Raw genomic sequence first — 25,495 nt, forward strand, 5'->3', positions numbered from 1 at the left:
ATCAGCTATTTGTCTTGCGTTTACAGGACCATTTTAATAACCAAATCCCCTTATATTACGCCTGCCTGAATCCCTTCCATGGGGCTGTTTGATTTCCTCTGACTAGGAGAAATAAAAAAAAATCATTTTCTCTTAATAAAAGAGTGACTTGTTTGACTCTAGAGATTCTGGTCTGTCCCGTGTATATAAACTTCTGAGCAGAAAATGGCCTGAAGACGAAGCCCAGGGCACAAGGTCCTTATACATCAACCTTGTTTTAGAGAGGGAGAGCAACGTACCACCAGGGGAAGGGCCCTAGCGATGTGTTAGGTTTATTCATCCCCATCAAAATTTCACATTACGGGTTTTATGGGACTCTAGCGGAATGGCAAACTTTTCTACTTGACAACCAAATTGCACTACTCCACAGATGATAAAACTCAAGGAAACATATCCAACCTATCAGGAATAATTGGCATTCCCCCCCCCCCATCTGAAAACAAAACCGCAGAACATGCCCCCCCCCAATGCACATTCTGCATAAAAGTTCTTTAAAAAAATTAAAAAGCACTTATAAGTCACTTTGGAGGGGCTAAATAACTACACTTCTGGGCTCTCTTTCATTTTAGCTGCAGGGCACCCTAGGAGATAGTAAAAAATATATTACACTTCAAAAACACCCAGGGAAGGAGCCCTAACGTTTAAAATGTGAGCACATTTACTTCACGGTGTTTGAGAGGAGGGAAAAGGGGGGGGGGAGTCAGAAGCAATCTGTGGCACAGTGAATAAGAGGCCGATTCCCCCGGAGCTGCGAGCATTTCCATTCGCCGCCTTGCCTTTAAAAGCCAGCTTCAAGTAACCCGTGCCCACAAAATTGCAGAGGAATTATCCTGAATTACAGACCTCAGACTGTTAAAAAGTGCAGTTGGTGATCAGCAGTGACCCTTACGACGACAAGGGCCAATACAGATGAAGAAAGTCTGGCGGCTGTTCAGTTTTGAGGTTTCAGAATAGAAATTGAGGGCGGGGTGGGGGTGGGGAGAGAGAAGAGAAGAAGAGAAGCCGGTTTAGGAGATGTCTTTTGAATGACTAGACTTCGTATGAAAATGCTTTATTCCTAGCTGGATGAATTGCATGTGGCAATGCAATTTTGTTTTAAGTCGTTACCTCAGAGGTTTTAATTTTGGTCTCCATAGCTGAGAATTGACACGCGATCCATCATGCCGAGTTTCTCTTACCCTTCCGGTTTGTACTTCTTGGCAGCTTCACCAAGCAGTGCAGCTCCAGAAAAGTCCCTCACCTTTGTCCCCTCACCCACCCGCCCACTCTGCCCTTCCCTGTTTCTGTAATGTGGCTATAAATGAATTATTCCTGATGCTTTCTCTAATCGACAGTAATAACACCCAGCACAGCAAAGAGGCGCAACTTCAGAAGCGTATTGGGTCTAATGGAATTAAGGTAAATGACACAAATAGTGGTTATTTTCCCTTCTTTTTTTGAAGGCTTCTGACAAATGCAACTATTCATTACTTTGAAGAACAGAGAGATTTTTCTGTAGGGCAAAAAAAAAAAAAAAAAAACACCAAAGTACCTCCAACAAATGAGATTTAAGAAACAATATTTCTCATTTCCCGCTGAGTAGATTTATTTTCCAGCATCTCCATACTCCCCCAGCCACTTCATGATACTGTTAATTAAGGGAGGAGAAGGAAGAAGAGTTTACATAACGGAGTCACCACTTCTAAGGACTTCGGAAAGATCAAAAGGACGAAAAGAGCGAAATCTTCCCTTAGGAAGGCTTCTGACCCACATTCAGGTCAGAGTAGGAGCGTTCCGCAGCTGCGTGTAATGTGTTTTGCCAAAGAACATTCCAATCCTCGCCCCCTCAAATGCAATTTATAAAGGGTTCTTTCGAAAGCAGAGAGGTTTTTAACTCGGGCCAACCAGAAAAGAAACGGCTGTTTAAAGTGCACCCCTTAAATGGGTGACCATCTGCTACCAGGCCCAGTTCATGGTTCTCATATTAATTGGCAAGAGCCCCCCCAAAAAACTTGGTCTGGGATACCTTAAAGGTAAAGGTAAAGGGACCCCTGACCATTAGGTCCAGTCGTGACCGACTCTGGGGTTGCACGCTCATCTCGCATTATTGGCCGAGGGAGCCGGCGTATAGCTTCCAGGTCATGTGGCCAGCATGACAAAGCTGCTTCCGGCAATCACACATGGAAACGCTGTTTACCTTCCCGCTGTAGCGGTTCCTATTTATCTACTTGCATTTTGACGTGCTTTCGAACTGCTAGGTTGGCAAGAGCTGGGACCAAGCAACGGGAGCTCACCCCGTCACAGGGATTCGAACCGCCGACCTTCTGATCAGCTAGCCCTAGGCTCAGTGGTTTAACCACAGTGCCACCTGGGTCCCTTTTTTAAAGGTAAAGGTAAAGGGACCCCTGACCATTAGGTCCAGTCGTGATTAATTGGCAAGAGCCCCCCCCAAAAAAAACTTGGTCTGGGATACCTTAAGGCAGGCATCCCCAAACTTCGGCCCTCCAGATGTTTTGGACTACAATTCCCATCTTCCCCAACCACTGGTCCTGTTAGCTAGGGATCATGGGAGTTGTAGGCCAAAACATCTGGAGGGCAGCAGTTTGGGGATGCCTGCCTTAAGGAGCATCTAATACAGGCATAGGCAACCTTGGCTCTCCAGATGTTTTGGAACTACAACTGCCATGATCCCTAGCTAACAGTGGTCAGGGATCATGGGAGTTGTAGTTCCAAAACATCTGGAGAGCCAAGGTTGCCTATTCCTGATCTAATACAGTGTTTCCCAACCAGTGTGCCTCCAGATTTTTTGGGACTACAACTCCCATCATCCCTAGCTAGCAAGACCAGTGGTCAGGAATGATGGGAGTTGTAGTCCCAAAACATCTGGAGGCACACTGGTTGGGAAACACTGATCTAATACATTGTATCTCTGCCCAATCTCGGACGTATTCAGAGGTCCTCCATGGTTCAGATAAAGGTCTCGTGTCCATCAGGAGTCATGCATTCAGTATTATGGGTCCAATTCTGTGGGATTTTCTCTCATTTGACAACAGACCCCCTCCCTGTTGAACTTCCAGCACTTCACAGAATCATAGAACTGTAGAGTTGGAAGGGACCATGAGGGTCATCTAGACCAACCCCCTGCAATGCAGGAATCTTTTTGCTCAGTGTGAGGCTTGGACCCATGGCCCTAAGATAAAGAGCAGGCTTCCTCAACCTCGGCCCTCCATATGTTTTGAGACTACAATTCCCACCATCCCTGACCACTGGTCCTGCTAGCTAGGGATCATGGGAGTTGTAGGCCAAAAACATCTGGAGGGCCGAGGTTGAGGAAGTCTGATCAAGAGTCTCATGCTCTACCAACAGAGCCATCTATTGGCTTGGAACAGGGCCTCTAATTGACACTTGAAGAGATAATTGCTTGATGTGTACCGAGCCAATAGTAACAGTATGGCAGACTTTCATGGCCAAAGGAATATCTTCTAGACCAGCAGAAGGCAACCTAAGGCCCGGGGGCCGGATGTGGCCCAATCGCCTTCTCAATCCGGCCCGTGGACAGTCCAGAAATCAACATGTTTTTACATGAGTAGAATGTGTCCTTTTATTTAAAATGCACCTCTGGGTTATTTGTGGGGCATAGGAATTTGTTCATTGTTATTTTTTCAAAATATAGTCTGGCCCACCACATGGTCTGAGGGACGGTGGACCGGCCCACAGCTGAAAAAGGTTGCTGACCCCTGTTCTAGATAGTAGGAGGAGGAAGGAAAAAACTGTGAGGGTCACTAATGCCAGATATCAGAGAAACATCCTGGCTATGTTCATTCATTCATGGTTACTATGGAAACAACAAAGATCTCCAAGTCCTTATAGGTCATGGTGTCAGGTTAAAGGCTATAATTAGGATGCTGTAAAGTGAAACGCCACCCCAAGACCAGCTAGCACATTTGGGCTTGGTGTGATATATAGACTAAATGGCACAGACTCCTCCAAACCAATTCACAATCATAAACAGAGAATCCAGAGATAGCCATACAAATACTGTATCATGAAACTAGAATCATTCTGGCAGGGCTTGTGGTAGAACGAAAAGGTGGCATTTCCCGAGCTCCATGCAGATGAATCATTTGGGCCAAGCATCTCCCCACCCCTTACTCATGGATCTAATAAATTAGAAGTAACTTGATCTCCCCTCCAGTTCACAGCTCCCTTAAGACGAGAGTCAATTAAGCCCTAATTGTTTCTGGTTTCACTGAGCCATTTTTAAAGCCCTGCTTTAATATGGTTGCTCTTAATAGACCACATCTCCACGTTGCATTTTTTTTTCTGTTAGTGGTTTGGATTCCATTACTTTATTGTATGCATAAGAGGCACCCATTGAATGTGGGAGATTTAGGTTCACGTTTCCATTCAGCAACAAACTTCACTGGGTAACTAGGGCAAGTCATTATTTATCCACCCAAATGTCCAAAAAACCAAGTCCTCTTCAGATGTTTGGGGCGAGGGAGTTATGTATAGTCAATAATGTTTGGGGTGGGGGAGAAGAGATAGATATAGATAGATAGATAAATAGATAAATAGATAGATAATGAAAGATAGATAGATTAGATAGATAGATAGATAGATGATAGATAGATAGATAGATAGATAGATATAGATGATAGATATAATTTATGCTACAGATTGGGAAATGTATGAAGTCCAAGACGATGCCAGTTTGATTAACAAGCAAAGCCAGGAAAGCTAATAGAGGCAAGAAGACCTATATCTGAAAATGGAAGTCTTTGTCAAACGAGGAGGGGGCGGGAGGAAAAATGGAACAAAGCTTCTTGTCATCCGTAGTGTTTTGGTTATTCTAAACTTGTTTCTTCTTTTGGGAAGAGACTTGGGCATATCTTGTTCCTTCAACTGACCAGCCAACATTCCTGCTGACTTAGCACAGTTCATTTTGCTAACTCACAACTTGCTAGGCCATAATCCCTCTGCCTACCACTGCTGCCAACCTTTTATGGAATCACCAAACCCACCAGGAGGCCTGGTTCTCGTTATTTCCATATCAAGGACCCCAGAATGTGGCTCCAGATCCAGGTTCAGGTGATCTCTGAAGCCCAGACATCCAAGTCCAAACTGCAGACTTTAATTTCACAAGAACTGCTCTGGCAAGTGTTCGAGATCTCAGGATGTTCTCATGCGACTACAAGAGCCCTTTTGTACTCTATTATCCACCACATGGAACAGTCTAAAAGTACTGTGAGATCCAGTCCTTAGAAAACAGATTTAACAGTAGGGATAGTAGAGAATTCTACTCTAAGTGGACAAGGGAGGAGAAATTGCTGCAGCTTATGTGTGCATGTGTGGTCATGAACAGAAATCTGATAAGTGCTTTTTTTGTTGTTTTAGCCCACAAACAATAAGCAACTGAAGACCTAATCTTTCTGATGTTTCCTTTGCATTGAACTGAATGATGAGACATTACATAATTCATTATCTCAGTGGTTACATAATTAATTAGGTTAAATTTGATCACAATGGACAGAAAGATGAATAATGAAATTTTTGGTGGAAGCTGAACTGCAATGGAATGGAAATGGTGCCGACTGCAAAGAGTACAAGAGAGAATGAAAATTGCTACCTTCTTACGTCCCTAAGCAACACGAAGCAGCACTGATCCAGACTTGATACACTGTATTTTGACAATTATGCCTTCTGCTAGTCAAAAAAGGAATACACATACACTAGGAAGTGGTGCTCTTCTGCCTTGGGTCTCCAGATGTTGTTGGACTACAAAACCTATCATCCCTAGTTAGCTTAGCCAGGGATGATGGGGGTTGTAGTCCAACACCATCTGGGAACCCAAAGTTGAAAAATACTGCTAGGAAGAAAAGAGAGAGATGGCAGCCATTACATAGCAAGCACACAGCAAAGTCAGACTCAACCTTTTTAACCTAGTGACTTTTTGGATCACCAGCTAAGGAAACGTGGGGAAATGGCCTGTGCTGGACAGGGTTTTATACATATCTGCTGTAGGAAATGATGCTGCATGCATGTTCAGGTGATATATGAATTTATAATAGGAAACTTGATTTAGATCAATCCACTTTGAAACATCGGGCCTTAGCATGATTTTGAAAACAAAGAGTTTCCCTTAAGCGACATTGCCAACAAATCCATTTCCATGGACATCAGTAAGGACATCTATGTAAGAAGTAGTAGAATCATAGAATCGTAGAGTTGGAAGAGACCACAAAGGCCATCCTGTCCAACCCCCTGCTGAGCAGGAATCACCATCAAAGCATTCTTGACATATGCCTCTCAAGCCTCTGCTTAAAGACCTCCAAAGAAGGAGACTCCACCACACTCCTTGGCAGCAAATTCCACTGCCGAACAGCTCTTACTGTCAGGAAGTTCTTCCTAATGTTTAGGTGGAATCTTCTTTCTTGTAGTTTGAATCCATTGCTCCGTGTCCGCTTCTCTGGAGCAGCAGAAACCAACCTTTCTCCCTCCTCTATATGACATCCTTTTATATATTTGAACATGGCTATCATATCACCCCTTAACCTTCTCTTCTCCAGGCTAAACATACCCAGCTCCCTAAGCCGTTCCTCATAAGGCATCGTTTCCAGGCCTTTGACCATTTTGGTTGCCCTCTTCTGGACACGTTCCAGCTTGTCAGTATCCTTCTTGAACTGTGGTGCCCAGAACTGAACACAGTACTCCAGGTGGGGTCTGACCAGAGCAGAGTAGTAATGGAGAAGTAATGCAATTCTGTTTTCATTTAAAGGCAAACCCACCTGACCTACATTTTTCAAAACAATGGGTGGACCAAAACACAGCAATCCTCCAAAATTTGTCCTTCTCTGAATCTTGCAATGCAGTTCTCCAGCCAAGTAGTGGGCATGGAAATGCATGTATTACTGAAAATAAACTACAAAAAAGGCATTCTAGTGGAGAACATGCTTTGCAGAAATGAGGAACAATTGCATACAAATACGTGTCCGTTCAGAGAAATTAAAATGCTGATGAATTTTCACAAGAATAAATAAACCAAACACTGATGTAGAATTTTAGAGAACTGAATATGGGAAAACTGAGAAAGAGAGAGAACTGAAATTGACAGATTCTCCTATGCCTAGAAAGAAGTCTCAACCTTTTGAGGAAAAGAGAGACTCTAAGCAAAAAGCCTGTATCACAAGCCCTTCTTCTCAACAATGTCCCCTGCTGATGCTAAAAAAAACAAAGGAACAAACTCACCTTCTCGGTGAAAATTAAACATGAGTCCCAGAAACTGCCAACATGAGACAGAATTATTTTGTTCTGTTGTATTATTGAAAAATAAACAAACATTTATACAAGATGGAAATTTAGCAAGAAACATAATCCCAAGACTTCCCAAAGAGCCATTATTGTACCTGTGGGCAGGAATGAAGCACCTTTTGTGAAGATGAAAAGAAGAGGAAAAACAACTTCCCGGAGAAGAAAGTGATTGCATCTTCAGTCACAATTGGTTATTGTAAAAATCTTTATTAACCTAAGTGCATATAAAAATTGTGAATTCTTAATACAAAGCAGTATTTGACTTTTAAATTTCATTTTAAGCTTACCCCATTCACTAGGAATGTGATTACAGAGTAAATTAAAAAGTAATCACATGTGAATTACATTTCCTCATGAATGTAATGACTTCAGGAGACTGATTAATGTTAAGCAGTGTCTGTCCTACCTCATGCATACCTTCCCAGGTGAGATGAGTAAGATAGCTGGCGTGCACTGATTTAATTTCCTTTTGCCGGTGAAGAGCTGTATGGATACAATATTACACACACACACATACTAGAGAGGAGGAGAGTGAGGGGGAGATTTTGTCCATTGAAGGCACCAACAACAAGATGGAAGCTGGTACCCCACTTACAGAACTAATGAGGATCACCTTTGTGGTCTTTTCCTTGTTGAGTGAAGACTTTCTGTGTTTACTCAGGCATTTCGTTTGGGTCTCTCTGTTTTGTTTTGTTTTGTGTTGTTTTAATCTGTATTTATATTCTTGGGGGTGTTGCTTTCGTTGCATCTATTTCATTTTGATATTACGGGTTTAAAAAATGTTGGCATCGTTTTTTTTACTGTAAGTGGCCCAGATAACTTTTGTGTTGTGGCACAGAAAACAAAGCCCATCCACAAATAAACAAACTGTTAGCAGTTCTGGGCATTTGGCTATGAGCCAGACTCTGGGGGAAGTTGTGCATCTTATTTACTGGACAAATCCTTCAGCTTTAGAGAGGCCTAGCCTTTAGGTTATTCAAAGCATGTGAGCGTCAGGAAAAATCACATGCATTGATATGGAGGAGGAAACCTTATTTAAGATCTCTAAACACACTTGCTTCAGAGTCAGCCCTGTTGAACTCAAGGGGGTTTACCTCTGATGACACATGCTTAGGAATGTGCTACAGCAGGCATCCCCAAACTGCGGCCCTCCAGATGTTTTGGCCTACAACTCCCATGATCCCTAGCTAGCAGGACCAGTGGTCAGGGAAGATGGGAATTGTAGTCCAAAACATCTGGAGGGCCGAAGTTTGGGGGTGCCTATGCTACAGGCATCAGGTAAGAGTCCCACCTGAAACCAAACTATAGTGCTACCTGGAGATTATTTGGTGTGCAAAACTACAGACTGAAACTTTATTATGTTCAATATTTTGATGCTTAACCTGGCTGAACCCAAGAGGCTGAAGTATGGGAAAAATTACAAAAGACTTGAACAGGGGCATAGAAAGATGTCTTACACTGCATCAGACCATTGGTCTATCAAGCTCAGTATTGTCGAAAGCAACTGGCAGTGGCTCTCCAGGGCTTCAGTGCAGGGTTCTCTCCAAGACCCACCTGGATATGCTATTAGGGATTGAACCTGAGACCTTCTGCATGTAAAGGAGATGCACTACCACGGAGCCAAAAAATATTGGGACAATAAAAGACTGCTGCTAAAATAATGTGGCAGCACTTATGCTTCATACTCATCTTTCCCACGTTTTGTTGTTGTTTAATCATTTAGTGTCTGACTCTTCATGACCCCATGGACCAGAGCATGCCAGGCACTCCTGTCTTCCACTGGCTCCCGCAGTTTGGTCAGACTCATGTTCGTAGGTTCGAGAACACTGTCCAACCATCTCATCCTCTGTCGTCCCCTTCTCCTTGTGCCCTCCATCTTTCCCAGCATCAGGGTCTTTTCCAGGGCGTCTTCTCTTCTCATGAGGTGGCCAAAGTATTGGAGCCTCAGCTTCACGATCTGTCCTTCCAGTGAGCTTTCAGGGCTGATTTCCTTCAGGATGGATAGGTTTGATCTTCTTGCAGTCCATGGGACTCTCAAGAGTCTCCTCCAGCACCATAATTCAAAAGCATCAATTCTTTGGCGATCAGCCGTCTTAATGGTGCAGCTCTTTATGTTTACTGCAAGCAAATAGCCCCCTAAGTCACAAAAAAGTGATATCTCACACAAGAAATACCCACGTCCCTTTTTCTCAGTCACCCTACACTCTCAACCCTGTTGTCATACCATGTCCTCTTTCAGAAAGGTCACACGTACGAACAACTTCCAACCCTCATGCTGACCCCTCCCTGTGGGGGCTGGTCTTTCTTCTGCCCTGAGGCCTCCTTACCAACAGGGAAGTTTTAGAGCTGAAGCTCTCCAGCTATTTTGGTATTAATTAATGGATAAATGATTAAAGAGATGACATATAACCACCATGAAAGTAAATATGTCCTATTGTTCCCCGCAAACAAATCAGAATGAATGTCAAGTCTCCTGGAAGAGCCCTTAGAAAGTATCGAGGAGAGAAGAGAAGGGTCTGAGAGATAGAAGCGACAGACCTACATAGGAGCAAATGTAATTATATAAATAGAAGTTTCTTAATTTTTCATCTCAGCCCCTTTGTGCCTTGGTGTGTCTTCTGAAGCAGTTCAGCTTCAGTGCATTTTTAGTGCACTGCCAGTGTCCACCAATGAAGGTTGGGTTGGTCATCAGATAGTACCGGCCTGGCTCCAGGGACAAGGTTTCAACTCTTTCCACTCAGCCCATGAATGAGCACAGTCATACCTCGGTTTAAATACGCCCTGGTTTGAGTATTTTCAGTTTAAGTACTCCACGGACCCGTCTGGAACGGATTAATCCACTTTCCATTACTTTCAATGGGAAAGTTCGCTTCAGGTTAAGTACGCTTCAGGTTAAATACAGACTTCTAGAACCGATTACACTCATACCTCGGGTTAAGTACGCTTCAGGTTGAGTACTCCACAGACCATCTGGAATGGATTAATCCACTTTCCATTACTTTCAATGGAAAAGTTCGCTTCAGGTTAAGTACGCTTCAGGTTAAGTACAGACTTCCGGAACCAATTGTGTTTGTAAACCGAGGTACCACTGTACACAGAAGAAGGCCATTTGAATCTACGCAGGGTGATGCATTTCATACAGCAGATCCTGCCCTCCTCCACATGCCCAAGTTGATTACAGGCTCTTTTTAAAGAACTCAAGAAAAGTACCTATAAAAGGCACCGAGGGGGGAATGATGTCCTGGCTAAGCTAGCATTCTCTCCACCTTAAATAATGCAGCCACAAAATTAATTGGCACTAATTCACTCGTTCACAGTTGTACCCGAGATGTTGCTCATAAACAGCAGCCACGGTTCCCTGATTGCAGATATGTAATTAATTCAAGAAAAGGCTGCTATAAAATAACAATCCAATGCAGTCTCAGCAGGTGTCAGTGTGGCAAGGAGAACAGATCACAGTAGGAATGCACTGCGTTCTGACAATACCCTGGGCTTTGCAAATACAGCTACGGAGCAGGGAGTGGGGGGCGGGGAGAAGAGATTAGGGGGGGGAGGATGAAATGCTCTGTGAGGTAATTACAAGGCCACATAGGCTGGTGTGGCTGCATTGATTTCATGGAAATTGCACAAACCCAAATGTTCAGGTGAACTGACCGTTCTTTCACCTATTTACACAGGCTGTAATTCAGCCAGTAATGGGGCACGTGAATCTAACACTCTGATATAAATGGAAGGAATTAGTATTAAAAAACCACAGGGATTCATTATGATTCTTACTTGAAAGAAGAAACACCAGGTTTTCTGACTTTATGGGTTACTTCATATGAACTCTTGGTGATGAGTGTTAGAGAAGCCATTCCAATGCTTGGACTAATCTCAGTGCCGGATTTACGTATCAGCTAAACAAGCTATATTTTAGGGCTCCACTCTCTTGGGGGCCCCCAAAAAATTTAAAGGGAAAAAAACCTGAATGTACATTTCCAAAAATAAGATTAAAAAAAAAAAAAACTACAGCGGCAGTGTTTTGTGTTGTGTAGGCTCCTATGATGTAAGTATGATGTAAGCCTGCTCCCTAAAATATCACTGGTTTGCTCATTTCTAGATATAGGGTGCCTACATTCTGCATGGACTGGTTGCAGGGCAACATGTGCAACTGGCTTTAGATACCTATTAGGTCCATAAATTACCATATAGCATACATTCAATACAGAAAACAGCGACAGTTAGTTGTTGACAAAGGACGTATACCTTCAGTAGCTTAGGGCCTCATCAAACCTCCATCTGGCCCTGACTAATCTGCACAGGTCTGGCAGTTGTGGCACATTCCCGGGGGCTCTGATGCTCACACAGAGCTCCACACAAGCAGGAGCCTTTTATGAGCGCTCCGTGAGGGTGACCCTGCTGAGCAAACAAAACACTGAGGACAACACTTGTGCCCCTGCTGGAGCAGAGTTCTGCAGATCACATGGCAGATTATTATTACTATTATTATTATTAATTTATTTATTTATTATTTATACCCCGCCCATCTGGCTGGGTTTCCCCAGCCACCTGGGCGGCTTCCAAAAGAAATATTAAAATACAATAATTTCTTAAACAGTAAAAGCTTCCCTAAACAGGGTTGCCTTCAGATGTCCTCTAAAGGTCTGGTACAGTGGTCCCTCGACTTACGAATTACTCGACATCCGTAGGTTCCGACTTATGCACGGGACAAATGGCCACACACTTACAAATTTTTCTACATCCGAACAGAAACCGTTGGCGGCTTTCAATGTGGTTTCCTCGACTAACAAATTTTTACATGCAGTTTTTTCAACTTACAAATTTTTCCGAATATTTTTTTCCCCTATGGGAAACCGCGTTCCGACTTCCGAACTTTTCGACCTACGAATGTGCATTCGGAACGGATTAAGTTCGTAAGTCGAGGGGCCACTGTAGTTGTTTTTGTCTTTGACATCTGGCTCCCAGCTGATGGAAGCCATAGGAGGGGAGAGTGATCTTGTGCTTGGGCTTCCCAAGAGAATCTGGGTGGCCACAGTGAGAACAGAATGCTGGGCTAGATGGGCCTTTGGCCTCACCCAGCAGGCTCTTCTTATAAGTTTGATTGACCAACTGGCGACTGAATCATCTTTCTCCAGGGGATACTTCTTAAGAAACACAGGTGAATATTAATTTTTTTATTACCTTTCAAACCAAAATGAAAGGCATTGCTCAACCCCCTAAGAGATCTACTACAATCCTATTGGAAATGCCAAGCCAAACTATACTTTGCCACTAATGGAGATGAAAAGAGGCACCAACTATTGCAGCACTACATCTGGTTTTCTTTGGAAGGGAATAAGTAGATTCGTTTTAATAAGGCGGTGCATTATTCTGTGTTGCTCAATGTATCTGTTAGATGAGATTTCTGGCATCCATCCCTACAGAACTGTGTGCAGAGATGCATGGTTGCATCTGTTACTGCTATGCGCTCAACAGACAAAGGCAGGTTTTTGCCACACGTTCCAGTGCCATAATTGGAAGCGTACTGCCAATATTCAGCATACAAGGCTGTACCAGGATAACTGGATCTAAGGCGTCCAGGACAGCCTTTCAATACTCTCAAGGTAGGTGCCCCAAAATGATTCTTCTTCCATTTCCGAGCCAGCTCTGGCTGACAGCACATCTGGTGAACATGCTTGTTGCTGGCACAGAAGCATCGCCTCATAAGGCTGTATAGGTGTGCCTTCCTAGGTTGGTTGCCAATACAAGCACGGCACAACAGCTTTTGATGCTGCACTGGCTCGGCAGCCGGCCTGCCACATTCCAAAAAGACACATTCGCCAATGGAGTAACTCACGGGGTGGGGCTGTTAAAGAATAGCATCTACAAGAGAGGGCCTTCCCATCTTGATGGCGCTTTTAACTCGAGCAAATGCAAGATTGCACGCTCTCCGTTGCAATGCAGATCTGAGATAGATATGGCAGGCAATTCTTGTGCTCAGATGAATTTTATCAGCCATAAAGAAATACAGCTACCCTTTCTAAATCACCACCATAAAACTCCGGAATGCAGGTTGGGGGAAAGAGATGTGCATCTGACAGACACTGTTAAAAATAAAAATACAAAATGCACATTTAAGAAAACCGTCCTTGGCAGAAAAGACGAAAACCTTTTCAAGAGCTTTGCTGAATGGCTTTCCAATTTTTCTCCCTAGTAATTATGTGTTAAGTATTTCTAGACACATTATATTCAAGTGAGGGGTGGGGGGGAAATTGTGCATCAATGCTCCTACATTTATAACTTAAGAATATGTCAAATAGAGTATTAATGGAGTACACAGTTGTTGCTTTTTTATTTTCTTATAGTGTTCTTCAAGATGCAGCATACAAAAATATCGGGAGGTAAGAACAGATTAATGACATTAATAATTTCCCTAGCAGGCAGCTGCAAGTTCACCATCTCATGGAGGCCCACCTATTAGGAAGTGGAGCCTGTCAATCAAGTCAGTGGATGGCAAAGCCCCTAATAAAAGCCAAAAGCCCCACACCCGACTTCCCTTGGTTTTGCCATATTATGCAACCCTGAGCCTTTGAGTGGGACTATGCTAAGAAAAATCACAGCAATGAACCATATGTGCAGCGATGGGTGATATGATAGGGAGGGGAAGCAGGCACATGCTATAAAGCAGTGGTGCTGGGCTCCTATAATTGCTGCCCATTTGCCTGTGGGCTGGGGCTTATAGGAGTTGGAGTCTTACAACCGCTGGAGGGGCAGAGGTCCCCCCCCCACATCTGCTATGAAGGAAGATTAGCAAATTCTATAGAAATAGGAGAAATAGAGAAGTGGGATATATGACAATGCCTGATGTTGCTGAAGCTAAGTAGATACAACCACTGCCTGGATGTAAGACCCCTCCCTGAGAATGGAAGAATGGCTGGAAGGTGGATCCCTTCCATTCTTCCTTTGCCTCCTGCATTTCATACAAATGGTATGAATCATTTCTGCTCTGGGGAAGGACTAAGGTGCCATCTATCATCCAGCTAACGTGCCGCCCTAACATCTAAATACCATCACCTAATAGCAAAGGTTAGTATTCATCAAAGAATGCAGTTTCAAGGTCAGGCCATCAAAAAGCACCCACACTAACAATTCCACCCCATTAAATGCATATCCGTCCATCACATTTCATGCCGGTATTTCCCTCCTAAAAATAGAAGGCTAAAACAGTACCATGCAGATGCAGACCTTTTCGTTGGATCAAATACAAAGGGTAGATTTTCAGTGGGTGACCTTGTGCCAGTTAGCATGTTAGTCTTCAAAACGGCAGCCTTTTCAGCAGAACATGCAAGTCTGTTCAGTCCTGGCTGGCAAGCCCATTTTAACAGGGGGCACCTTGGGAAATGTGCATGGGCATGAGAAAGAACATTAGAAAATGGGGCAGAAGTGCTGGCATCATAATCAGGAGAACTAATTCAATATACAGCATGTCTGAATGCACCCGAAGAGTCAGATAAATTGAGGGGTGGAGTATAGAAGATTTCAGTTCCTTGATACAAAGAGGTGGAAGAAATGAGGATTCAACTGTTCAAGCCATTAAAAAACACACACACCACAAACCCCCACCTCACTCTCCTAGCTCACTACATCCTTATGTAATCTACACTACAGTGGTACCTCGGTTTATGAACACAATTGGTTCCGGAAGTCTGTTCATAAACTGAAGCGTTCATAAACTGAAGCGAACTTTTCCATTGAAAGTAATGGAAAGTGGATTAATCCGTTCCAGACGTGTCCGCGAAGTACTTAAACTGAAGCGTTCATAAAGTGAAACATGGGTGTAATTGGTTCCGGAAGTCTGTTCATAAACTGAAGCGTTCATAAACTGAAGCGAACTTTCCCATTAAAAGTAATTGAAAGTGAATTAATCCGTTCCAGATGGGTCCGCGGCGTTCATAAACCGAAAATTCATAAACCGAGGTGTTCATAAACCGAGGTTCCACTGTATATACTTTGGGTGGGGGTGGACAACGTCACAGCCTTTCTTAGAAGTATTAACAAATATGTTCACCCTACAGTCTGTCCGAGAATACAAACGGTCCCGTTAATCATGATTTCTTCTGTACCGGAGTGCAGAGTGAAAGCAAAATTGCACGTGGGGAGTTCTGATCACTGCCAAGAAATACTGTGTTAACGAGAAAGCAACCATCACTAAAGTAGGAGCACTTAGCATAGGAGCCAGCTTGCTCTGCTCCTCTCCAGGAGCCCACACAAAAAAAGGCAAGTCAGTTGCTGTAGCACCTTGGAGAGCTCCAAGTGAGCTCTGACAAGGGTTGGAATTGACCAGAGAGCTTCTGATTTTCTGCATCCAAGTTAACCTCTCCTAGGCTCCACACCTTGATCACTGCAGATGGTGACAGCAGTCACGAAATTAAAAGACGCCTGCTTCTTGGGAGAAAAGCAATGACAAACCTAGACAGCATCTTAAAAAGCAGAGACATCACCTTGCCGACAAAGGTCCGTATAGTTAAAGCTATGGTTTTCCCAGTAGTGATGTATGGAAGTGAGAGCTGGACCATAAAGAAGGCTGATCGCCGAAGAATTGATGCTTTTGAATTATGGTGCTGGAGGAGACTCTTGAGAGTCCCATGGACTGCAAGAAGATCAAACCTATCCATTCTTAAGGAAATCAGCCCTGAGTGCTCCCTGGAAGGACAGATCGTGAAGCTCAGGCTCCAATACTTTGGCCACCTCATGAGAAGAGAAGAATCCTTGGAAAAGACCCCGATGTTGGGAAAGATTGAGGGCACTAGGAGAAGGGGACGACAGAGGACAAGATGGTTGGACAGTGTTCTCGAAGCTACGAACATGAGTTTGACCAAATTGCGGGAGGCAGTGCAAGACAGGAGTGCCTGGCGTGCTATGGTCCATGGGGTCATGAAGAGTCGGACACGACTAAACGACTAAACAACAAACAACAACAACAGGCTCCACACCCTAGAGCAGGCATCCCCAAACTGCAGCCTTCCAGATGTTTTGGCCTACAACTCCCATGATCCCTAGCTAAGAGGACCAGTGGTCAGGGATGATGGGAATCGTAGTCCAAAACATCTGGAGGGACGAAGTTTGGGGGGGGATGCCTGCCCTAGAGGCTCTTAAAAGTCTGGAGGCAGGCACTTCATTTGCATCCCAATACACATAAACACCACACACCTGATGTGCTCCCTGCACCACTGAACTGGCGAGCTACTTTGAGATACAGTACTTTCAGGGGAGGACAGCTGTGAGGGACCTGGATTCTGTTCTACAGGCCCTAGTGCTGTGGTATCTGGTTCAGTGGGTTCCTGCCTTCCAGACTAAGGTTCCAGGGTACCCTGAAAAGCAGAATTAGGCTGAAAATCAGCAGTCTGGTCTGGCTCCTTTGTCGGTAATACTGTAGCCTCCAATTTAGTGCCCTGGTCACGACCAGACTCCAGGGACATGACAATAATATTGTTTGTTGTGAAAAGTAATGGGGTTCTGAATTAGAATGCCCAAATCACTCCCCTCTGATAGGAAACTCAGGTCTGAACTCTGGTGGCAGCTATGTAGCCAAAATGAAGCCACTGAGAAATCATATTGGTTCTGATTGCAGAAGTTTAGACTGTGATTAATGTTTCCTCTAGGGGCCTCAGAGGCTGGACTTCAGAGCAGGCCTGCCCAAGAACCATAAGTTTGTACAACCACCTGCCATCAGCAATCCAAGGCAGTTATGTCAGGCTTTGGAGTGGTCAGTAACACAAAGAAGTTCCTCTGTTCAGCAGCAGTCAGGGAAACATAGCAGGCTATTTCCAGGAAGCTGACAAATGCCTTTCTTTCCCCAGGCTCAACAAATCACCCTCAGGCATCAGAGGATCTCAGCAACATGGGATGGTAGTGTGAGCATGCCGTCACACATATACAGACACATCACGCAACAACCTAGAATATTTGCCCAACTCACCAGAATATGCAGGGCCAGCACTGTTTTAAAAAAATCCTTTGAAATATCTCTGGCTTCCCATATTTCAAATTTATTCATAGAAACCAATGCTCCATATTTATTTCAAGGAAATGGGAAGGAGGAGGAAACTGCAATGTGAAATATCATCACAAGAATCTGGCAGATGTGCTCTCACACCTAGCCAATGCCCCCCCCCCAATTCTCCTGAAATGAATATGTTAATTAACTTAAATGCATGAGAGTTTAAGATTGCCTGCTGACTAATGCTCGTGTTGAGCCAAAGAACTTGTATTATTGCAAGGGCGGGGTTAAGGAGGAAGGGAAACCGTCAAGCTGGGTTAAACCAAACAGTGGGCAATCCTAACTCTTACCTACCTAAATCAGGCATGTTTAGAGCTATCGGAAACCTAACTCAGAATCCACTGCCACTGATTCCAATGTTACATATTGCCACATTTAGTACCTGAGAACCCCCTCCCCCCAATTTTGCCAGTCTTACAATTATCAAGAACATTCTGGCTTTGCTACGAAAGTCCATCAATATTTTCACTGGGGGAGCTGCTCTAAAATTTGATTCACATTTTGCTTTAGGTGGCATTTCCATGCCAACTCTTTTTATAATCTAAAATGGAACAGCTTGATGAGTAGAAGTGCAAGAAGGCATTCTATATTCTACGGGCATACAAATTAACTAGGTGTCTCTGAGCAGACTCAGAATTTTGCAAGACCAGAACCTAATGTGCTTGATTGAAGAGGAGGAGGAGGAGGAGGAGGAGGAGGAGGAGGAGGAGGAGGAGGAGGAGGAGGAGGAGGAGTTTGGACTTGATATCCTGCCTTTCACTCCCCTTAAGGAGTCTCAAAGTGGCTAACATTCTGCTTTCCCTTCCTCCCCCACAACAAACACTCTGTGAGGTGAGTGAGGCTGAGAGACTTCAGAGAAGTGTGACTAGCCCAAGGTCACCCAGCAGCTGCATGTGGAGGAGCGGGGAAGCGAACCCGGTTTGCCAGATTAGAAGTCCACCGCTCTTAACCACTACACTATGCTGGTTAGGATGGGACGACATCAGTAGGTTATTTATAGACTAGACCTGGCACTTTATATTGCCTGCTTCTGTTTATTTGGATGCAGGCAACATGCATACAATCAATGATAACTTAACCTGGAGCCAGAGCTCATTGTGTTGAGGTTTGAATCTGTTTTCGGTCTGAGGACGAGACCACAGACTATCTGAAATGGAATGCAAGCAGAAGTCCCTGCTTTGGCCAGGATGGAAGACCCAATGAGGCAAGAATCTGGCTATGATGCCCAGAACTCTGGGGGAAAGGCTACTTTGAATTGTTCAAGGTAAGGCGATGGAGCTAGAACTGCAGCTTTATACAGCAAAGACCAACCAGCAGCTTAGTAGAAATGGGTGGTTCAGCATAACTTTGAAAAGACTGGCTGCAGAACTACTGATATAGCAGCCTTGTTAAGACTTTCAGTTCCTGCCTTGGGCCCAAGAACCTCCTTGATGGTACCACAAACAGTGACACTGTCTTTATAATAATAATAAATAAGAATAATTTTTTATTTATACCCTGCCCATCTGACTGGGTTTCCCAGCCACTTTGGGCGGCTTCCAACAGAAAAATAAAACACAGTAATCTATTAAACGTTAAAAGCCTCCCTAAACAGGGCTGCCTTCAGATGTCTTCTAAAAGTCTGGTAGTTATTTTTCTCTTTGACATCTGATGGGAGGGCGGTCCACAGGGCAGGCGCCACTACTGAGAAGGCCCTCTGCCTAGTTCCCTGCAACTTGGCTTCTCGCAATGAGGGAACCACCAGAAGGCCCTCGGTGCTGGATCTCAGTGTCCGGGCAAACCTATGGAGGTGGAGACGCTCCTTCAGGTATACTGGATTGAGGCCATTTAGGGCTTTAAAGGTCAGCACCAACACTTTGAATTGTGCTCGGAAACGTACTGGGAACCAATGTAGATCTTTCAAGACCGGTGTTATGTGGTCTTGGCGGCTGCTCCCAGTCACCAGTCTAGCTGCCGCATTCTGGATTAGTTGTAGTTTTCGGGTCACCTTCAAAGGTAGCCCCACGTAAGCACATTGCAGTAGTCCTAGCGAGAGATAACTAGAGCATGTACCACTCTGGCGAGACAGTCTGCAGGCAAGTAGGGTCTCAGCCTGCGTACCAGATGGAGCTGATAGACAGCTGCCCTGGACACAGAGTTGTTCTGCACCTCCATGGACAGCTGTGAGTCCAAAATGACTCCCAGGCTGCGCACCTGGTCTTTCAGGGGCATAGTTACCCCATTCAGGACCAGGGAGTCCTCCACACCTGCCTGCCTCCTGTCCCCCACAAACAGTACTTCTGTCTTGTCAGGATTCAAACTCAATCTGTTAGCCGCCATCCATCCTCCAACCGCCTCCAGGCACTCACACAGGACCTTCACCGCCTTCACTGGTTCTGATTTGAAAGAGAGGTAGAGTTGGGTATCATCCGCATACTGATAAACACTCAGCCCAAACTCCCTGATGATCTCTCCCAGCGGCTGCATGTAGATGTTAAAAAGCATGGGGGAGAGGACGGAGCCCTGAGGCACCCCACAAGTGAGAGCCCAGGGTCTGAGCACTCATCCCCCACCACCACTTTCTGAACACGGCCCAGGAGGAAATAGCGGAACCACTGTATAACAGTATAACTCTTGGCAGAGAACACAAGAAGAATCCAATGCATTGTCCTGTTTTTCTCCGTGGCCAACCAAACATGTGGGGAGCCCACAAGCAGGATCTGAGTACAACAGCACTCTCCACACTTATGATTTTCCAGCAGATGGTCTTCAAGGGGTGAACTGCCTCTGTTTCTGGAGGCAGTATATAGCCATGGAGAAGACAGGCTTCTTCTCCATGAATATGATTAATCCTCATTTTATACCATCTCCATTTGTGGTCATCACTACATCTTATGGAGGTGAATTTCATAGTTTAAATATACACTGTGTGAACGAAGTCCTTCTTTTTGGCTTGTTCTGAATTTGCCTTTCTTTTCTTTCTTTTCCCTTTTTTTTGCAGCTGCCACATGCTGGGCAAACATTTTTGTTCAGCCATCCCCACCCCCACCCTACCCCGATGCACAAGGGTTCTCTAATCAATGAGACAAGGTGAAGTGGCTGCCTCAAGTGGCAGGTTCTGAGTGCTGCTCAGAGTGGATTGTCAAACACAACAATCCACCATAAAGTTCTCTTGCACAAATCTCACTGGAAAAAATAAAATAAAGGGAACTTCATTTAACTGGAGCTTCCCCGTGAGAGCTTTGTGGTGGGTTGGGCCCCAGGTTAGAATTTAGAATAGGCAAGATCTAGGCAATAATTCCCATGGATTCTAATGCATGCCTTTATTCTTTCCTGTTTCAATTAGTGGGACTTTTAAAGTGCCTAACTTGAGTTGGTGCGTGCTGTATCTGTGTCGGAGAGCCATTTGCATATTTCTGCCTCGGGCACCCAAATGTCTTGAGCTGGTCCTTCTTGGTGATGGTGCCAGAGACTTCACTGGGTAACTTTGATCCAGTTACACAATCTTTTTTATGCACTTCTTTGTTGTTTCCTTTGCCTTTTGTTTACATGCTGCGGGGGCCTTGGAGTACAAAGAACTGACTGATTTAGGTTAATACAGATCCCAGAAGCCTATGGTGAGGGGGGGGGGAATGTTGTTTCTTGAGGCACACCCTGGAAACACTTTATTAACATACACAGGAGTATTATACTGAACTGGAAAACTTCCATGAAACTCATTTATTCGCTTATCTTGCCACGAGTTCCCAACTGTATTCATAATTTTGAATACATTGTAAAATCCTAACTTGAAGCCTAAATGCCAAGGGATCAGTCTCTAAGAGCATCTATGTCTTTATTCTGCTTTCTCAAATGCACTGTGTGCAATTTGATGCTACATATAGGAGTTAAAACTCTCTCAGGCATATTTAATAGCCTGAACTATTTTATTTACTTGAAGCTTCTTCCAAGCCAACAGTCAATCTCACGAACAGTTCAGCAGAGAGACTAGGCTTGGGCAAGGGAAAGATGGCCCGCACTTCAGATAACTGCACTCTGAGGTCTGCATATCCATCAATGGAGCTTTTGACGTATTCCCCTCCTTTTGGGTGCAATAATAACACTCAAAAGAAAATTAAAATCAAGGAAGTGTGGTCTAGGGTGTCGAGCAAAAAAATCTCTGTATGCTGCACTATGAACTACCTTAGAAACTCAAGAGGAGCATCAGAGGTTGTTTGCAAAGCATCATGGGTAGGAGGCAAAAACAGGCTGGTTTTGTTTTGAAGCTGAAAGTCAAGCAATCGCTGAATGAGTTAGCATACTACAGAAAGGTAAAGGGACCCCTGACCATTAGGTCCAGTCGTGACCAACTCTGGGGTTGCGGTGCTCATCTCGCATTATTGACTGAGAGAGCCGGGATACAGCTTCCAGGTCATGTGGCCAGCATGACTAAGCCGCTTCTGGCGAACCAGAGCAATGCACAGAAACGCCGTTTACCTTCCCGCTTGGAGTGGTACCTATTTATCTACTTGCACTTTGACGTGCTTTCAAACTGCTAGGTTGGCAGGAGCTGGGACCGAGCAACGGGAGCTCACCCCATTGCGGGGATTCGAACCGCCAACCTTTTGATCGGCAAGCCCTAGGCTCAGTGGTTTAACCCACAGCGCCACCCACGCCCGTTACTACGAAAAGGGTGTGTTAAATCTGTATTGTATGAAGAGCATTGGCAACTACTAAATTGTTGCCGGAAGTCATTTGTTCATCAGTTAAGCCTCTTCAAAGGAGAAGGGATGGAATGATGGGAGAAATCATGGTTTGGGAAAAGAGAGGACAAGGAGTAGAAACTGGTTTTGAAAAAGGATAACAGGGCCAGAGGCTGTTTATACAACAGCAGGACTGGTCCTACCATTAGGTAGAGTAAGGAAACTGACACAAGAGGTTGATGTTGGGCAGGACAGCAGCTTCCTGGCTGCTCCTCCTGAACACCATCAGTGTAGAGGGACAGCTGTGTGTGCCATGTGGCTTTCCAGCAGTTCCATAATGAACCTGCTGCTGCCAGGTACAGTGGAGGACTCTATTCCATTGCCAACAATGAAATAAGCTGCTAGTCCAGTTGGCTACTGTTCATTGAATGATGGGTGCCCCATCTTGTGCTTTGCCCTCAGGCAACAAAATATTTTGGGCCAGCTCTAGCCAAAAGGACTGCCAAACCAACAGTGGGCTAATGCTTACACACACGCCTAAGTCATCTCACGCATCCTAAAGACATCTAAATGTCACACACACACACACACACACACACACACACACACACACACGACTTGCCTACCACATTCCAGTTGTTTGCAACAATGGACAACAACATTGCAGAATCAATATATCAACAACTGCAAAGCCTGTTGCTTCATAGAGATCGGTGCAACGAGGGTGTTGTTTAATAAGGGATGCACTGCCTTTTCCATAGAGTTGTGATGAATTGAGACAATTATTTCAAATCCTTCAGAGTTTTGTTGACACACATTCTGGTTCATTTGTTAGCCGAGGCAGAAAAAGAGCAACTTTCATGATAATACTTGATCAGTACTATATAACTAGAAACAGCATTAGAAAGAAGGGGGCGGGGAAACTGGCTAACTTCATTGTAAATAAGGTCTTGAAAATATACCACCTGTTGCTTTATAGGGTTCCGCTTTCCCTTTTGTTCTTCCTAAGATAATTAATCATTGACACATTTGGCAGCTGAGTACAACACAGCACATAACAGTGCATCATGGTAACTGGAGAACATATTCCACTTAGGGAAGATAGAACTGTGGGGCATATAAAAAATTCACAGCTTTCAAGAGATATGCTGGGGGGAGAGGGAATATGCTGGCTGCAAAGAGCAATCATTTGTCTGATGTCTGCCTTATCATCTGTGAGTTTCCATAAATATGGAGAGTGGTTTTAGCAACCAGATTCACAAGAATAATAACATAATCATAGTATGTTGAGAGGAGAAAGAGTGCTGTAAGAACTTGAAAAATCTGAGTAGGTTGGAAAGTGATATGAAAAGCGAGGATTCCAGAGGTTCAACAGATTGGTGATGTTGGCTTCCCTCCTTGCAAGGATGTATACACACACACACACACACACACACACACACACACACACACACACTCCAGATCCACTATGAATGACTTCTAGCAACCTCCTAGTTCAAAAGAAGCAGGCCACTCTACATCAGTTGCTGGAGAACAAAAGCAGGAGAGGGCCTATTACCCTGATGCCCAGCTAGTGAGCTTTCCTGGGGCATCTGGTTGGCCACTGTGGGAAACAGGATGCTAGACTAAATAGACTTTTTGTCTAATCTTGTGATCTTATTAAGAAGAAGTTTGTCCCACGAGACATTACAGAGAACCCTCTCTGTTCTTTGAAGGGCCACATAACAGGGGTCACCAACCTGATCCCATCAGCACCATGGCATCCATGAAAGCTTCCAGCTGTGCCACTGGGTAGGTGCCCCGGACATGCGTGCGCGCACACACACACACAGACACATCATAATAGAAAATAAGGGACCAGTGGCCCAGCCTTGGGAGAAAAACCTGTGAAGTCTAAGAGCTTGCCTGAAAAGCTAAGCCAGTCTAATCCAAAACAACCAATAGCGTGGATGAATTTAGAACTTAGGAGAGAGGAGCTCAGAGTTCTCCAAAAGCACTCCTAATTGGCGGCCCATTTGGAAATCAATATGATCACCTCTTTGGCTACAATCCTAGGCACCGTTTCCTTAGAATAAATCTCTTTGGACTCAGTGGGCGCCACTTCTGGGTAAGCCGGCATCGGATTGCACTGTTTGGATTTAAGTCCTGTGCCAAAAATGTTGTCCCACTTTCATGGCACTCTTATTAGGCCTTGAGAGTGGGCGCCATGTCAGCTATCTAATGTATTTGTGGGGAGGCTGGTTTTACTGTGAAGAGGGGCTTTCCAGGACACATGTCAGTCAGCTTCCCTCACCCACCTTCCTTAAAAAAAAAAACCAATAATTCCATTTGACATGGCATTGCTCCAAAATGAAGTATTGGGAGGAGAGGGAAAGGGCAGCCTCCCTATCTGCCAATAACAGCCCCCTCAGCACTTTTTGTGGCCGAACATTTGCAATATATATACCCCAATATGCTCCCTAGAAACAATTTTGCGAAGACTTTTCTTCCCACCACCTAAAACTCCCCTCCCCATAACGGGGATGTTAGCTTGAATAACATGGGGGGCAGGTAAGCCCTGCTCCTCATAATCAATTACAAGATAATAATAATAATAATAATAATAATAATAATAATAATAATTTATTATTTATACCCCACCCATCTGGCTGGGTTTCCCCAGCCACTCTGGGCGGCTTCCAACAGAAACATTAAAATACACTAATTTCTTAAACATTAAAAGCCTCCCTAAACAGGGCTGCCTTCAGATGTCTTCTAAAAATCTGGTAGCTGTTTTCCTTTTTGACATATGATGGGAGGGTGTTCCACAGAGCAGGCGCCACCACCGAGAAGGCCCTCTGCCTGGTTCCCTGCAACTTGGCTTCTCGCAATGAGGGAACCGCCAGAAGGCCCTCGGAGCTGGACCTCAGTGTCCGGGCAGAACGATGGGGGTGGAGACGCTCCTTTAGGTATACTGGACCAAGGCCATTTAGGGCTTTAAAGGTCAGCACCAACACTTTGAACTGTGCTCGGAAATGTACTAGGAGCCAATGTAGATCTTTCAAGATCGGTGTTATGTGGTCTCGGCGGCCGCTCCCAGTCACCACTCTAGCTGCCGCATTCTGGATTAGTTGTAGTTTCCGGGTCACCTTCAAAGGTAGCCCCACGTAGAGCGCATTGCAGTAGTCCAAGCGGGAGATAACTAGAGCTGGATAACTAGATGTGGCCGGCACACACACACACACACACACACCATTTGAATGGCAATGCCCATCAAATGGGGCGGGGGGCTGGCCCACTCAAATATTTTATTGGGGGTGAGGCAGAAGGGACCTCGGTCCCCAGGAGTTGGCGTATATGTACCCATATGTATAATTTTTACTTCCCTGCCCTTTCCCAAACAATAACAGCAGCTGCCAAAAGTTCACATCTGAGAATAAAGGATAAGGCGCTTTTGATCTTGGTTTTGACAATACAAGGGATA

The 25,495-nt window shown here is 44.6% G+C and overlaps 1 protein-coding gene and 1 long non-coding RNA gene across 8 annotated transcripts in view; both read right to left on the reverse strand.

Moving 5' to 3' along the window:
• FHIT (fragile histidine triad diadenosine triphosphatase) overlaps positions 1–25,495 on the reverse strand; it is a 1,048,086-nt gene that overhangs the window by 384,745 nt on the left and 637,846 nt on the right. The window lies entirely within an intron of this gene.
• On the reverse strand, positions 4,305–19,429 carry LOC132591693 (uncharacterized). The gene is made up of 2 exons (XR_009557086.1): positions 16,305–19,429; positions 4,305–15,704 (listed from the first exon to the last, which is right to left on the reverse strand). It is a non-coding gene; the product is annotated as an uncharacterized LOC132591693 (long non-coding RNA).

Source organism: Zootoca vivipara, chromosome 2, assembly GCF_963506605.1.
Source record: "Zootoca vivipara chromosome 2, rZooViv1.1, whole genome shotgun sequence".
Taxonomy (NCBI): domain Eukaryota; kingdom Metazoa; phylum Chordata; class Lepidosauria; order Squamata; family Lacertidae; genus Zootoca; species Zootoca vivipara.